The sequence below is a fragment of the Carassius carassius genome, chromosome 17 (assembly GCF_963082965.1).
Source record: "Carassius carassius chromosome 17, fCarCar2.1, whole genome shotgun sequence".
Taxonomy (NCBI): Eukaryota; Metazoa; Chordata; class Actinopteri; order Cypriniformes; family Cyprinidae; genus Carassius; species Carassius carassius.
Window position 1 is genome coordinate 10,367,926 of NC_081771.1, and position 16,209 is coordinate 10,384,134.

The window sequence follows — 16,209 nt, forward strand, 5'->3', positions numbered from 1 at the left end:
CCGTCAAGGGCTCCTTGAGTCGCATTAGAGGGCTGATGCTTACAGAAAGCTTTATATATCTCGTTCTATTTTTTTTTTTAAATCACATCTTATTCGTATGAATCTTCTTCTCAGTCAGGGCTCAGGGTCATTAGGAAAAACTTTTCTGTGGTATGAGAGTTAATCATAGTTGATGAAGATTGTCTGTAGGTTTGAGTTTGGTGTCGGAACTGGGTCGATGATTTAATGATCATGTAAGCTGAATTTAACTACCTGGAAACTGCGGTCGCTCGGAAGGGCGAGCGTAGTGCGCATGTGTGTCTGTGTAAGAGTGCGTTTATGAAGTGAGGGCGATGTATAGCATTTACACCAAGTATATTCAAATATGATTGGGTGTCGCCTATTCATCCCAGTCTTGATGGGGAATGTGTGTTTGTGTGGGAAGGAGATAGATTGAAAAGGTTATCGTTTCCTCAGTATATTACTATTAAATAACTTAGTCATGGCACTTAAGATTTAATGATATGGAAGGTTTGCTATATATATCTATGAGTATTACTTTGCAAATGTAAAAGATTAAAATATTTTCTTGTAGACTAGTTTTGATATTCTGGTATCAGTGTACAGGTGGCAGCACAGGGCAGAGGGTTGTTTGTTTATGTGCGGATAGCTATTCAAATATAGGAAAGTATGACTGAATGCTAACCTCCTGCCCATTGCGGGCATATATATCTAATTTTTTTTCTTCTTATTATTGCTCTCTTCGACTGTCTATTTTATCGTCTTCATGCCTTCTCTCTATACTAAGCTGCTCAGTACTTTGTGGGATGAGGGTGTTCACTCAATTTTGAACTGGATAACTATGAAAGCTTCCAGTCTTGAGCATTTTTGTAATCATTAACTTACTTGTTTCGTTTTGATTTCACAATGAATAAGTGAGAATATCCCTGCAGCACTTACCATAAATGTAGATCAGACAAACCAGGAGAACATGTCACGTCTAAACAGTTGCAAAATATACAATATTCATGGTGATGATGATGATGATGATGGCGAGACATGAGAAAGACGAAGATGAAATTGATGTTGGTCTCTTTTCCGAGTCCAAAATGTAACCATAACAAACTACCTCTCTGGGGAACAGACACATTTGATTTGTATTTTTTTATGATTCATGTTTGTATTTATTGCTGTGCAGTGGCTCACATGGACAACCCAGTACCTCATGTTTGCTTAACAGCAAAGACGCCTTAACAGCTGTTTTATCAGATTTTTTAAAACTATTATTATCTGTGTGTACAGTATTTGTATCTTTAGCTTTCTTCGACACACGTGGAAGCATTCACATACACGGACGGACAGACAGACACTTCCACAAGAGAGCTGAGAGCTGTTAAGGCGTGGTCACTTCCATGATTGACAGTGTTCAGTTGCTGCTGGGATTGGTTGGCCATCCTCAGGCCCCTCCCCATCTTTATTATGACTGCTCAGTTGGATTTTGCTGCTCCGCAAAATAATTACACAAAACCTGTCAGAGCATGGCCTTCTCTCTTTTTCTCTTTTTGAACGGTGACGCATCAAGTGGACATCATCTACTCTGCAAATCAAACTTGCTCAAACTTTACCTCGTACAAAAACACATATACACTCTACAGTCAACACCTTATGCCAGGTCAATCCTAAAATGGAGTAGATGATGGATTGCAATTGGTGACAGTCATCTGTGACAAAGAGAAAATGAAGAGAGACGTGCTCTTTACCTCTCCTCTTCTGTCTGGGCACCATTGGACAGGAGATCAATAGAAAGTTTGTGGCACTAAATGGCTCATAAGTGCAGAAGCACTTCTGTCTGAGTGAATGGGTACCATAAGGAAAACTGTAATACAAATGCTAGCTGTTTACAGGCTAACAGTAGTGTGCCTGCTCACCAGGACAAAACCAGTTGAATATGACCATTCATGAAACGGTTAAAAATTGCCTGTTTATTTTTCCTTTTTATTTCTTTTACATATTGTAAATTCATGTTCCTGATTTCATGTAATATTGGTCAAATGTTTTACAAATCAATAAAAGAATATAATAATAAACACTGGTTACTTTGATTTTCTGTCATACTGTGGGGGGCGGGGTAGGAAGTGTCATCCTATTAATCTAGAAAAATAAAAAAGAATTGTCAATATGTTAATAAAGCGCCCACCAAATATAGCTGCATATGATTGTTTCTTATTAAAAATAAATTACCACATGGCAAATATAAAATAAACTTCTCCAAGTATATTAGATCTTTGAATACATCTTTAACTTTATTGACAATTACAGGACACACAAAGAAAAAAAAAACTGACGGCTAACCCCACTCTACCCTTACTCTATATTATTGTTAGAAAGGTTAATTATACCAAACCATGAATATAAATGATAACATTGTATGCTTGAGATTCACAATAGGTTATTATCGATTCATTTTAGTTGTTAAACGTGTATAGAACAGAAAGCTGACAAATTTACACAATAATCCATAACTTTTTTTTATGTGCATTAATTTGCATAAATATGAGGGTAACATCATCGAGTTAACGTTCATACTGAAAGAAAATGTCCTCTTGCATTTTATTTTTATGATCACTAGATGGAGGTGTTGTACATACTGTGGGACAGACACATGATGCTGGTATGTCTTGCAGAGTGTCTGCTGTGTGCTAATCTGCAGAGGTGGAAAGAGTACAAAAATATTCTACTCAAGTAAAAGTACCATTACATTAATGAAATTTTACTTAAGTACAAGTAAAAGTACCAGTCTAAAAATCAACTCAAGTAAAAGTAAAAAGTAGCTCATTTAAAATTTACTCAGAGTAAAAATTACTTAGTTACATTTTAACAGTGGGAGGGAGTCAAAAATGGGACAGGCCAAGGGTGTCAAACTCAGTTCCTGGAGGGCCACAGTCCTGCACAGTTTAGATATAACCCTAATTAAACACACCTGATCCAGCTAATCTAATCATTTAGGTTTATTTGAAAACTACATGATATGTGTGCTGGAGCAGGGTTAAAACTAAACTCTGCAGGGCTATGGCCCTCCAGGAACTGAGTTTGACACCCCTGGGATAGGTCTATTAATCTCAAACTAGTTGTTTTTAATTAAAGGAATCAGTTATTTAGAATAATAAAACATTTGGGCTGTTACCAGGCAAATCAGTATCAACAAACTCATCTTTTAATGCAGAGGAAATGCAGAAGATTCATTGGAAGTGGCATTTAGATCTATTACACTAGTGCAGGACAAGAATGCATTTAACCTGCAGTTACAAATGCATGAATAATGTTTTGATATACAAAACATAAAATGTTGAATACTCATTTGAAATTATAAGAAATTAATTATTTAAAAAAATCAAAAGATACTTTAAATGTGATATTAAAATGGCCAGTATGTGTCAGCAAGTCACTGTTAATAAGTGAGTCATTGCGATTGAACCGAATCATTTAAACGGTTGATTCATTCAGGAACGAAACACTGTCACGTTGCTCAGAGACGCAAAACTGTGCTTTGGTGGCTGTGTTTGGAATTATTTTCTGTTTTAGAAATAGAGCTAAAAAAGGCAATATGGTGTCTAAAACGCAAGTCTCTTAATTAACTTGTTTACTGAACTGTTATATATATATGTATGTATGTATATATTCATGATGATTTTTGGAGGAAAAGACGGCATTCTTTGTGTGATTTTGATTTAATGTATGAAATTATATAAATATGTGAATTTTCTGCCCCTATATCTTCAATTTTGTGATCATTCTAAACATAGGCGCCGATTTATGTTTTTCTCCGTGGGTGCTCAAGGGCGCAAGCCATTTAAAAAATAAAAAAAATAGACTAGGCTATTAAAAAAATATTGCATTTCAGAACCTTAGGCTAATGGACAGCGGCCGATACAAACACACACAACAGCGTCACTTCTCAAAAATACAAACAGGATTGGAGATGAAAAGTTTAACTGACACGTAACCGCTAATGCGTTCAGCTTCTTGGGAAATTAATGTTTTGTAAATATTGATTAAAAGACTATTGCGAAAGGACAGCGTTTCCATTAACCGATTGTTGCGACTAAAATAATGAGTTTCTGGGAATGTCTACCTCATTTATGTTTCGAGGTTTCTTTTGATAGTGGCATGGCTTTTCTTTGAGGTTTCGAATCCATTATTCATATAGGCTAAAAAAATATTTTTTTATTTTATGTATTTAACAAAGAACTTGTATTCTGTCCAAAAGTAGGCTACTTTTGTGTCCATTAGTTTTTCCTCTTTTAAACCGTATATAGGCCTATACTTGAGCAGAAAAATGTTCCCATTTAAACCCTGTTACGAACTTTAAGGAGTCTAGGGAATGTACCGTAACATTTACATATTAACGTACTGCTGGGTATGAAATGAGGTGGAAGAACATGACAGACAAAACTTTGAAAGAGAAAAAATACTGGACGTTTATTCACAAAAAGCCAAAGCCACTAGATCCAGTAAAATAATGTCGATATATCAATATTAATAGGTTTGGCTTTTTTTATAACAAATCTGTCCATTTTAGTCTGATTAATGATTAGTGATTACGGAAAGCAGTAAATGATTACATACTCGCACGGCACTGTAAAGTGGGGGATGGGACGTTTTCAGAAACGCTGTGATTGGTGGATAGGATATGGAACATGCATGCGACTGGTTATGTCACTGACACTGACAACAACATAACCAATCACAGTGTGGCAGACGCTTCATAGCGCCAACTGCAATGTTTAATTTTAAATAAATGTAGCCTACTGGCAGTCTGGCACTGGCACACGTGGGTGCTCATTTTCCGTGGGTGCTCGGTATTTTCCGTGGGTGCTCCACGGTATCGGCGCCTATGATTCTAAATGCATTTTAGGAGACTGAATCACACAGTGAAAGAACGCACTATAAGCGCGCACATCATTAAAACAAAAAATATGATATTATCGCAGATGATATATATAGCACACTCCTCACCACTGTCTTTTTGGCTAATTTGTGCAAAACCTCTTGCTAAAATGTCAAAGCTTCATTTTAACCACCAATGCAACGATGCAATTATTTAGCTTACCTCTACATTCTTGCGAAGGGTTGATGTCTTGTCGAGATTTTATAAGCTGCTAGTTTGGTCTTCCTAAGCAAGTACAGCTTACACTGCATAATAGAGCATACATATGGCCAGGGGTTCACTTCATTTCCTTCGAGTTCAACTTCAGAATATGACGGGGTTTCGTTTTCAGCGGTGTCTGCACCACTAACGCCTGTTTTGACCGTCTGCATCTTTCTTGTGATTTTAGCCCGAGTTTGCCCTCCTGCCCATTATTTACTGACGTAGTTTCCAGGGAGCGATTTTTTTTTTTGTTTTTTTGTTTTTTACTCAGTAATTAATGTGTTTTAAAATGTAGCGAAGTACAATACTTTAAACAAAATATACTTAAGTAAAAGTAAAATTACAGATTTAAAAAAATACTTTAAAAAGTATTAGTACACAAAAAAGCTACTCAATTACAGTAACGCGAGTAAATGTAATTCGTTACTTTCCACCTCTGCTAATCTGTTACTTTTGAACAGCGCTGCCGTCTTGAAACGGTCAGAGTCAGGAGATCTTTTAAATCGCAATCAGCAGAGATGATGCTTCAGTGTGCTGTGTAGAGAGTCCCCTGTTAATAATTAAAAACCAAATAATATATTGATTGGCAGTGTGATAATCTTCACTTTTTTTGCAATGCCATATTTATTTTGTGGGGAACTCTTTTTGAAACTTCCTGCAGGCTTGTTTTATGAAGGAAGCCAGGTAGAATTCATTTATGGCACACAAACAGCGGTTGCTCGCCCCTTTTTTATAGAACACCGTGAACGCCACACAAAGGGTCGTTCAAAAACAAAAGGCTTTAAGGCTTCCTCAGTTAATACAAATTTAGATTATGCAAATGATGGCTGCTATTTACTCCTATTTAGAATCATATGATTTTGACCTTTTAATTAGTGTTGATACTAGGATTTTCGTTTTGGGGGGGCTATAATGAGTGTATAATAATAATAAAAATAATAAATACATAAAATAAAATAATGTTTCACTAATAGGTTAAGGTGGTAAACTAAACCTATTGGAGTATCCCAACTGTATTGCACAAGCTAGATGGGTACAACAATTGAGAACTGAATAAGCCAAATACATGTCTTCCTGATCACAAAAAAAAAACATACTGTACTGTTTGCATTTTTAAATAAATCTCTTTCTATGCTCAAGTAGGTCTGTCACTGTCTTCAATTATTTCTGTGCATGACTGCATGGTAGTTAATGCCACATGCACTGTAATAAGTTTTATATTGAAAGCTAAATTTTCAAATAAAAATAGCAACATGATTGTTTTTAAAGTATGTGTTCATATTAGTTAAAGTGCCCTTATTATTTGCCTTTCATGCAGTGTGTAATGTAGCTGTACGTGTATGTAAACAATCAGGAAAGTTGTAAAGCCAAAAAAGTGCACGATAAATAAAGTTTTTGTCTCCCAAAATAAAGAATCGACTCTACAGCCTTAACGAGTCATTAGTAATTCGAATCCTAATATCATGATGGCAACAAATCACTGGGTAAAAAATTTGCATAATTTCCGCCTACGTTCTATGTTGGCCGGCAGTGAACAACTTGAATGCACCCACAAACACGTCTTTTTACTGACGACTGCTGGTGTGTTCTGGACAGTATATATCACCTTCCGAAAGGCACTTCAGAGTATAAACAATCATGACCACCATATAGAAGGGTCGTTCCAAACCAAGTGCTCAAAACTGGCCACTTCAAAGGGCCCTTCGAAATGAAGGATTTCAAAATGTACAACTGATGGACACTTCGGGCTCCCATGATCCATTGTGCAGATTATTTGCATTATGACGGTGCCTCTGTGTGGGCACATGATGATGATGCAGAAGGGCACTTCAAGAAACAGTTGTTTGGTCCCCTACACCCTTCAAACTCAAAAGCTCTCCCTCTGAAGGGTAAACCCTTTGAAGGAATTAGGGCATAGGGATGAGCCCTTCTGAATGCAGTTTATGGAGCTAATCACAAAATGGCCAAGCGTCACCCAAAGGCCTAAACATTTAGTGTTAATCACTAGTATAGGCTAAGTTTTAATTTGGAGCTGTAATGTTATCTGGAATATGCTGAATTTATGACACACTCTTTTGGAAGAAATTGTTACTGACTAAAATTTCTGTTACTTTTGGCCGACACTCAGATTGTCAGTGTAATCACCAAAATTTGATATGTTTGTTCATGTTGGCTGCATCCAAATATGCATACTTGATATCGCATACTGTCTATGTTTGGTTTGAAATGTCTCAGTTACATATGTAACCCTCATTGCCTGAAGGAGGGAACAGAACTGTTGCATCAGCAGTGACTGATGAATTGGGATCTCGCTAGAGAGCACCTCATCTCGCACCCCGCCCCGCAGCGTGGGTATATAAGGAGAGGACGTGCAGTCGCATATTCAGTTTTTTGGTGAGGAGCCAAGATGGTGTGCCCCAGCTGTACAACGGTGGTACAGCAACTGTGGTTGGTATGAAAACTCCACTATTAATGATCCCCTCCTGGTGCAGCACTTGCAATTTCACCACTTGATCCCTGAAAGGTATGGTGGGCACATATCCCACCAGTCAGAATTCCAGTCACGTATCGCCAACTGAAAATGCCTGCAGGTCCCCCACCTTGACTAAAGCCAGTGCAGCGAGGAGCATTGTCTTTAGTGAAAGAAACTTAAGCTCTACTGACTGCAGGGGTTCAAAGGGTCTTCCTTCAAGGCCGTCAGGACCAAGGGGAGATCCCAAAGGTGTACAAAATGGGGGCGCAGAGGATTCAGCCTGGATGACCAGCTTGTGCTTCCCCATGGCCTTGCCTTTCACTGCATCATGATGTGTGGCAATAGTGGTGACAAACGCTCTGAGGATGGAGGGAGACCTAATTTGTTCCAATCCTTCTTCCAGAAAAGTGAAGTGACATTCAGCCAAGTATGGTGACCCATACTCAGAATTTGTGCTCTGCATTTAACCCATCCGAAATGCACACACACAGAGCAGTGAACACACACACACACACACACTGTGAGCACACACCCGGAGCAGTGGGCAGCCATTTATGCTGCGGCGCCCGGGGAGCAGTTGGGGGTTCTATGCCTTGCTCAAGGGCACCTAAGTCGTGGTATTGAAGGTGGAGAGAGAACTGTACATGCACTCCCCCCACCCACAATTCCTGCCGGCCCGGGACTCGAACTCACAACCTTTCGATTGGGAGTCCGACTCTCTAACCATTAGGCCACGACTTCCCCAAAAGGAGAAAACGACCATGACTGGGTATCTACGGGGGTCTTCCTGCCAGGAAGAACACCAAACGATGAACCAGTTCCACTTGTAGAGGGCACTTTAGCTGAAGTGATGGTGTTTACTACCACTGGAGGTAGACCACCTTGACAAATGCGTTTCTGCATCAACATCCTAAATTGGAGCCTTTAGAGGACCTGGTTAAGAAAGCGCAGGTCCAGGATTGGTCGTAACCCACTGCCTTTCTTGGGTACAAAGAAGTAAGGAATGCAAAACACCATCTTTATATCAGCTGGAGGGTGGGGCTCTATAGAATCATTCGCCAGTAGGACTGCCAATTTCGCTCGCAAGACGGGAGCATCCTTGTTCGGCACAGAGGTGAATGGAATACCCCTGAACTTGGGAGGATGCCGGGTGAACTGAATCGCATAGCCGAGTCTTATGGTTCTCGTGAGTCAGTGAGATGGTCTGGGAAGTGCTAGCCATTCCCCCAGAAACCGAGCAAGCGGGATTAGTGGAACCATCGATGTACCCGCAGTGGGAATGCAAAGTGGAGCGCAGAGACCCGACCCATAAGTTAAACATCCTGGAGTGCGGTCTGAGTGCACAGCGCGACACTTACCTGGCTCCGCAGTTGGAAAGGGGGCGTGTGAGGAGGCATCGCGTACACCTGACACTCGTACACTGCCATCCTCACCCTCTTGGGACCCATATAAATAGGAAACTGCTCTTTTGTTGAATGTTTGGGTACAAAAAGGGAACAAAAAATTCTCCACCCGGCTCTCCTCCAGGGTAAGGAGAGTGTAGTCACCATCTCCTGAAGAGCAGGATCCAGAGTCTCCGGGTTGCCCATCTCAGGGACACTGCTTACTCTGGCACTTTACAGGCCTGGCAGGGGAAGAGATGGGCTGTGCCACTTTGCTGCTGCCAGCTCCTTGCTCTGGCCTGTGTGAAGGCTGCTGCTGGAGCCGAGCTGGAGCAAAGGTGGAGGCAGAGGAAAGGCATCCTTGGTGACAAGCAGGTGGAGGAGCTGTAGCCAGCGGCAGGTTATTGACAGCAGCGGGCCACCTGTGCAGGATGTGCTTAATTGCATCTGTTTGCTTCTGTGCGGTGGAGAACTGCTGGGCAAAGCTCTTATCCAAGTCGCCGAAGAGGCCAGTCTGGGAGATTGGGTAGTTCAGAAATCGTTGTTTGTCGGACTCCCTCATATCTGCCAGGTTCATCCAAAGGTAGCTCTCCTGGACCACCAAGGTAGACATCGTCTGACCCAGGGACCATGCTGTGACTTTCGTCGCCTGTAAGGACAGGGTCATCACGCTGTGCTGCTCCTGCATCACACCTGGGCCAGAACTACCCTCGTGCAGCTGCTTCATCGCATTGGCCTGGTAGACTTGCAGGAGTGTCATGGTGTGCAGTGCAGAGGTGGCCTGTCCAGCAACTCTGTAACCCTTCTCGTTAGAGCGGATGAAAACTTAAAAAGCTCTGGGCAAGAAGCTTGGATTACCCTGCCAGGCAGCAGCGCTCTGCGGGCAAAGCTGCATTGCAATAGTGTGCTTGACTGTGGGGGTCTCCACATACCCCTTAGCTGCCCCACCGTCGAGGGTAGTGAAGATGGAAGAGGCACTAGCTCTGTTTCTGGCAGAAAAGGAGCCCTCCAAGACCTAGTAACCTCTTCATGCACCTATGGGAAGAGTTGAACCAGGGGTGGACGCCGAGGATTGGCATGCAGCACCCCCAGGAACCAATCATCCAGTCTTGTGCGCTCAAGAGATGGAGGGTGTTTCCATTGCAACACAAAGGTCTTCGTTGCCCGGGAAAGCATAACAGTCAACTTTGGATTTAACTCAGGGAACACCACCTTCCCCGACGGATGCAACACAGCCTAATCTTCATCTTCTGAGCCAAGCTCGTATCTTGATGCAGTGATCGACATCCTGTCATCAGCTGGGGCTCCGAATGAGACGCTAGGCCCTGCCTCTGGGGGCTCAGCAGCCTCATCACACTGGAGGAGTGAGGGCCGTGGAGGTGCACTCGGCGGCAGAAGCTTTCACTGTAATCCTCAGGTCTCCCTGACCATATGCCGAAGTAGTCCTCCATTGCTGTGAGACAGAGGAACTAGAAAGGGCATAGCAAGGGAGACTTCCCCTCGCTTCATTAAGAGGAGTCTTGATCGGAATATTGTGATGGTCGTGTTCATGCAATGAGAACATGAATCATCCACGAGCGCTGCCTCAGGGTGCTCAAAGCCCAGGCACGAGATGCAGCGATTGTGACCATCAGACGGAGCCAGGAAGCGACCAAATCCAGAAACACACGATGGAAGACCATCTTCAAAAAGTAGCTGTCTCTAAAGGAGCACTTTTAGATCTTGCTCTTTCAGATCCAATGTGCTGAAGTGCACAGCGCAAGTTGCAACGGGACTGCAGTTTGATGATCTGCAGCATGCCGTTTGGTGATTGCTCAAGCAGAAAGGCTCGGCTCTGAAGCGAAAAGCTGTATGTGTGACTGCACGCGCTCACATTATATACCTGCTTGCTTTGCAGAGTGCTCTCTGGCGAGATCCCAATTCGTCAGTCACTGCTGAAGTAACATTGAATGTGACTAACTGAAAGTGAAAGTTTGTTCAGTGTAGTATGAATATGGGTGGTATAAATGAAATTAGGATGTCTCTTCAGTGCAGTTACAGCTCCTCCATGTGGCTTTATGGGATAGGAGGTATGCAAGTAGTAGGCCACCTAGATACTTTTCAGTGTTCACCTACTGTTTTTCGCATAGTAAACAATATGGAAGTAGACATATTTAAATACAACAGTTGTTTTCAAGTTGCTGTCAAATTGAGGAAAAGAGATCTATGGGAGCAGCTATTGAATCAGTATTGGCTGGGTGGAATAGAAGTGGGATTCCTTGAACTGAAATTTGAGTGTTTGTTTTTGGCTAACAGTGGTAGATCTCATCTTCTGAGCACCTCTCAGATATCTAATACAGAGCAGACGTTTTTTTCCAGCTGCATGAGTACATCAACTCATTGTGGTGACTGTGTGTGTGAGAGAGAACGAGGAGAGAATATAGTTTATCAGGGCGCACATTCACAGGACGATCGTTAGCAGAGCGTAAGTTGATTTTCGTTGCCATGCGGGGAACAGGAGATAAGAGGTGCCTTGTACCACAGAGTAGATGGTCGGTCGTTACCCCAAATCCAGAAAGGGAGGGGAGATTGAGCTGATGTCTGAAGCTATGTGAAGGGTGGTAGATTTCACCTCTGTAAACTGTCTTCAAACGGTATCCAAAATAATATTATATCCAGAGCCGGATTATCCATAAGGGCACTTGGGCCAGTGCCCAGGGGCACCAACCATTCACAACAACTAGGGGGGCACCACATGACACAAGCTTTAAAAATATTTTTCGTAAATTGTTTTACTATTAACTTGAAATTCTTGAAAGACCATACATAACTCGTTTATGAACACTAACTTAACAACAACCACAATAATAATAATAATAAATTATAAATAAATAAAGATTACATGACCACTATCAGTCCCCCCCTTCCGTCCCCAATCTGTCAGAGTTGAGTTGGTCCACAACAAGTACACGCAAATGTGTCATTTTTTTTAACGGCTACAGAAAATGGATCAAAATGGACAGACGTCAATTGAGTGGTTTTGCAAAAAGAAAGTTAAAGAAAGACAAGGACGCTAAACGTTTAGTTACAATTCAAAATGTTTCAGGGATTTAAAGTTTTTTTTTAAACGAGTGAAGAATGAGCTCAGGATGACAATGACACAAAAGAGAATGACTGCACTCTTCCTGTTTACCATTGAAGTTAAAGTTAAAAAATTACCTTCTACAGCTGCGAGAGGTCGCTCTATGCTGCTCAGTGCTCCTGTAGTCTAGCACTGAAAACACTGTAGTAATGTTTTCTCTTGGTTCTAAATAAATGCGACTTATAGTTCAGTGCGACTTATATATGTTTTTTTCCTTGTCATGACATATTTTTGGACTGATGCGACTCATACTTAGGTGCGACTTATAGTCTGAAAAATACGGTAGTTGGACAAGTTAATAAATTACATTTGAGAAATCACCTTAATTATGTCTGATGGGGGGGGGGTGCTTTTGAGGTTTAGTGCCCACCACACTGTCTTAATACAGCCCTGATTATATCTATAAGTTTTCGCACAGATGTCCTTGTATCATCAGTGCTACATAAGAGCTTTCAGAGTCTTTAAAATAGTTTTAATAACATTGGTGTCTCCAAATGCTTTCATAACAGTGATTTTTTCGCTCTCTCCACCCTCAATACCATGACTGAGGTGCCCTTGAGCAAGGTACTGAACCCCCAACTGCTCAAAGTTTAAAAAAGCCCTCTTTTTGGAAAAAAATTCTTATTTAAAATCTACCATTACATAATTTAAACTAATAGTAACACTTTAGATTAGAAAACACCATTGACTATTAAATATATTTCTTATTAGCCTGCATATAACTAGCATAATGGCTGTTATATGCAGTACTTATAAAGCACATATTAATGTCTTATTCAGCATGACTTGCTGAATGAGGCATTAATATGTACTTTATAAGTACTAATGTCGTATTGAGCATCCCTTAATCCTACCCCATACCTAAACAACAACGACCATACTAATTATTAATAAGCAGAAAATTATGAGTTTATTGAGAGTAAACGTAATAGTTAATAGTAATAACCTTAATAGTGAATATGTGCTTCATATTCTAAAGTGTTACCAAACTAACCTTAATGTACTGTAGGTTTTATTTTTTTGTGTTTACAGGTTTACCATATATATATTGAAAAATGTTGATCATCTAAAATTTACGGAATAAAATGAGTTTTGGGCAAGCTGACCTAAAAGGGTAACTCTGTGTGTGTGTGTGTGTGTGTGTGTGTGTGAGTAGAGTCTAAATCAGGGCGGGGTGCTGCACGTCTTTTAGATAAAGTTGTGTAAAAGCTAAAAAAATTAATGGAGGTCTTATCAGCTCCAGTACCCTCTCTATTTCTGTCTGGGTATTAATACTGTGGGTGTTGTCTTGGAAGCGTGCCCTAGCTGATATCAGTTTCCTGGTGAACATCAACGTACTGTCTACTGAGAATTTTGTTAGCTTTACTGTAAGCACTGCATACAGGTGTTCACCTAAAAACACAATTCACATTATGTATTCTTGTGAGTACAATTTGGAAAATATACATTGACAGTGTTTCTTGAAACAACTGCTGCTGAAGTATAGGCCTCAACTATTTAAAGGAATAGTTCTTTAAAAAAAATAAGAATTTGCTGAAAATCTACTCACTCCTCATGCCATCCAAGATGTAATGGAGTTTGTTTCTTCATAGTAAGTGATTTAGAAAAAATTACATTACTTGCTCACTAAAGTGCAGTGAATGGGTGCCGTCAGAATGAGTGTTCAAAAAGCTGAATAAAGACTGAATAAAAAAAGTAATACACAAGTTATCCACAGGACTTCAGTCCATCAGTTAATGTCTGCATGTTTTTAAGAAACTCTTTTTATTAAGGTGTTTCAACTTTTATTCCATAAAAATAAAAAATCCATAAAAATAAAAAATAATATGAAAAAGTCGATTTCCTCTCATATCAAAATCCACATCATATTTATAAAAAAAAACTCCTATAAATGGTCCTTTGCTCATTTTAAAAATATATAATTAATTAATTGTTAATAAATGAATACATTTATGTTATAATTACTTATTTTGAAATAATCATTTAGTATGGCATTTAAAACCACTGCGGGGCTGTAACCAACCACCTTACCTCACGCCTACTTTACAAAACACTTCAGAGCAACGTAGTTCCCCCTTTTTTGCAGAATATCCAACCAGGCTGACCAAGGATAATCAAATTTCAATAAAGCTCAGATGTTAGTATGCACTTAAAGTGTAGGCTAAACATTTTTAGATGTATGATGAATAATAATGCTTTTACATGCTGTCTTTGAACAGGCGTTTTAATGTTATAAAGCCATGATAAGGCCAATTTAAAGATCGGTAAAGATAAAGATATTTTAAAAAATAGGTTTGTATGTAAAAATAGCAAATACAGGATGTTGGAAATCAGTTTAGAGCTATTAAACTCAACCTTCCCACACAAGTGGAAAACCCCGCTGCATCATGTCTCCTCAGTTTGGCTCATGCTCAGAATGTCAGTGTGTCAGTGAAAAGTCATTTACACACAAACCGGTTTGGGCAAATGAAGAGGAATGCGGTGAGGTCAGAGTATTTATTGAAATGGCATACAAAATAGTTTTCTCTTATTGAGAACATAAAGGACACCCATGAGCTCAGCTTATTTTGTAAGCGAGTTTGGGGATGCATTTGCAGGTGGCTGTGCAACTGGCCTGGGGTGGGTCTTATATGGGGCGGCCTGCTTGTGTGTGTTTCTGAGTAAAACCACATTGTGTTAGCTACTGTCTCAGCAAAGAGCCCAGGTATCTGCAGAGACAAACCTGGATAGAGAGCACAAACATAGAATGAGAAAGTATCAGTAAAGGGGGATGAGGTCAAAGTTTCCTGTAAAGCGGTAAAGCAGGTGCAAAACCAAACACAGACATATCATTTCACACAGGAACACTATATGCATGTTGAGCTCCAGCATACAAATAAGGGCTAATAAAATCATCATGCAGAGTTAGAAACAAATAGTTTGACTATATAAATAATAATAAAAAAAGAGTCAGTGATTTATAAATGTGAAAAAAGGTTGCAATAAAGTAATATAATGCTAGAATATTTAATGCATACACACACAACAAAACTAGGTTGAGAGTTTTAAAACCAGGGAGAAAAAGACACGCAGGTAAACAGATTTCTGAAATATTGCCTTATTTGTAGTTTGTCAAGGTCCAATCTAGTTTAGTAGGACATAGCTTATATCTTTCTCTTGTTTTTTTTTTTTTTTTTTTTTTGTAGTTTTTTTTTTTTTTTGCAGTATGTTTGATTGGAGGAGTGGCCAGCATGGTTATACTGCTTTTTGTCTACTACTATAATGTCTTTTAAGAATGGATGTTGAATTCAAAACCTTCCACATAGTGAATTTGTGAGTTCCAGATTTCTCAAAATGTCTTTACAACTAAAATATAATAAAAACCTCACAATATGAGAAGTTAATGAATCAGTCGGCTATCATGTTTTTCATGAAATATTTCGATTAGAGCTTAAGATCTTTGCCCGAACCCGACGGGACCCGACGGGTTCGGTCGGGTTCGGTCGGGTTCGGTCTTAATTTATATCATCTTACGCGGGCTCGGGTCGGGCTCGGGCTTGCGCTCCGGTTTGCGAGGTAAACGAGCGGTCATGTGATGTGTCTCGATTAGCGCGAGAAAGATGCGAAAATGGATGCTGAGTAGGTGTAACGGAGGCTTGCCTCTGGCGATTACGTTTTGGTTGCACCAGCAACTAAAGCAAAGTCTGAGGTGGAAAAGTTTTGACCATGTTTATAATGAGAATAATGAGTGAATAATGACGTACCATCAGTGAGCGCAGGAACGAGCTGAAGCCATCTACAGTGGATTCAATCATTTTCCAAAAACATAGGCTTAGCCTAATCACTGTGAGTAATACAGTTTTTTTTTAATGAAAACTAAATATTCATTGAGTCTTAAATGCATAATGTGGACAGAGTATATACGCTAATGTTGGCATTATTCTTTTATTAAATTTCAGGTGCTAGTGGCGAAGCAAATCCGGAGCCTTTATCTTAATTTCGTTATTGCCAAATACCCATCTTAATTTAAAATTTATCTTAATTTAATTTGTTAAAAAAGACTAGTTTTTATTGGTGCGTTGGTCTATTTATAGGCTAAAGGAGCCTATGTCTATTTAGAGTGCTG

The 16,209-nt window shown here is 39.9% G+C and overlaps 1 protein-coding gene across 1 annotated transcript in view; it reads right to left on the minus strand.

Moving 5' to 3' along the window:
* The window catches only part of gpr84 (G protein-coupled receptor 84), a 187,338-nt gene that overhangs the window by 114,453 nt on the left and 56,676 nt on the right, over positions 1-16,209 (minus strand). The gene's annotated exons all lie outside the window — the stretch shown is intronic.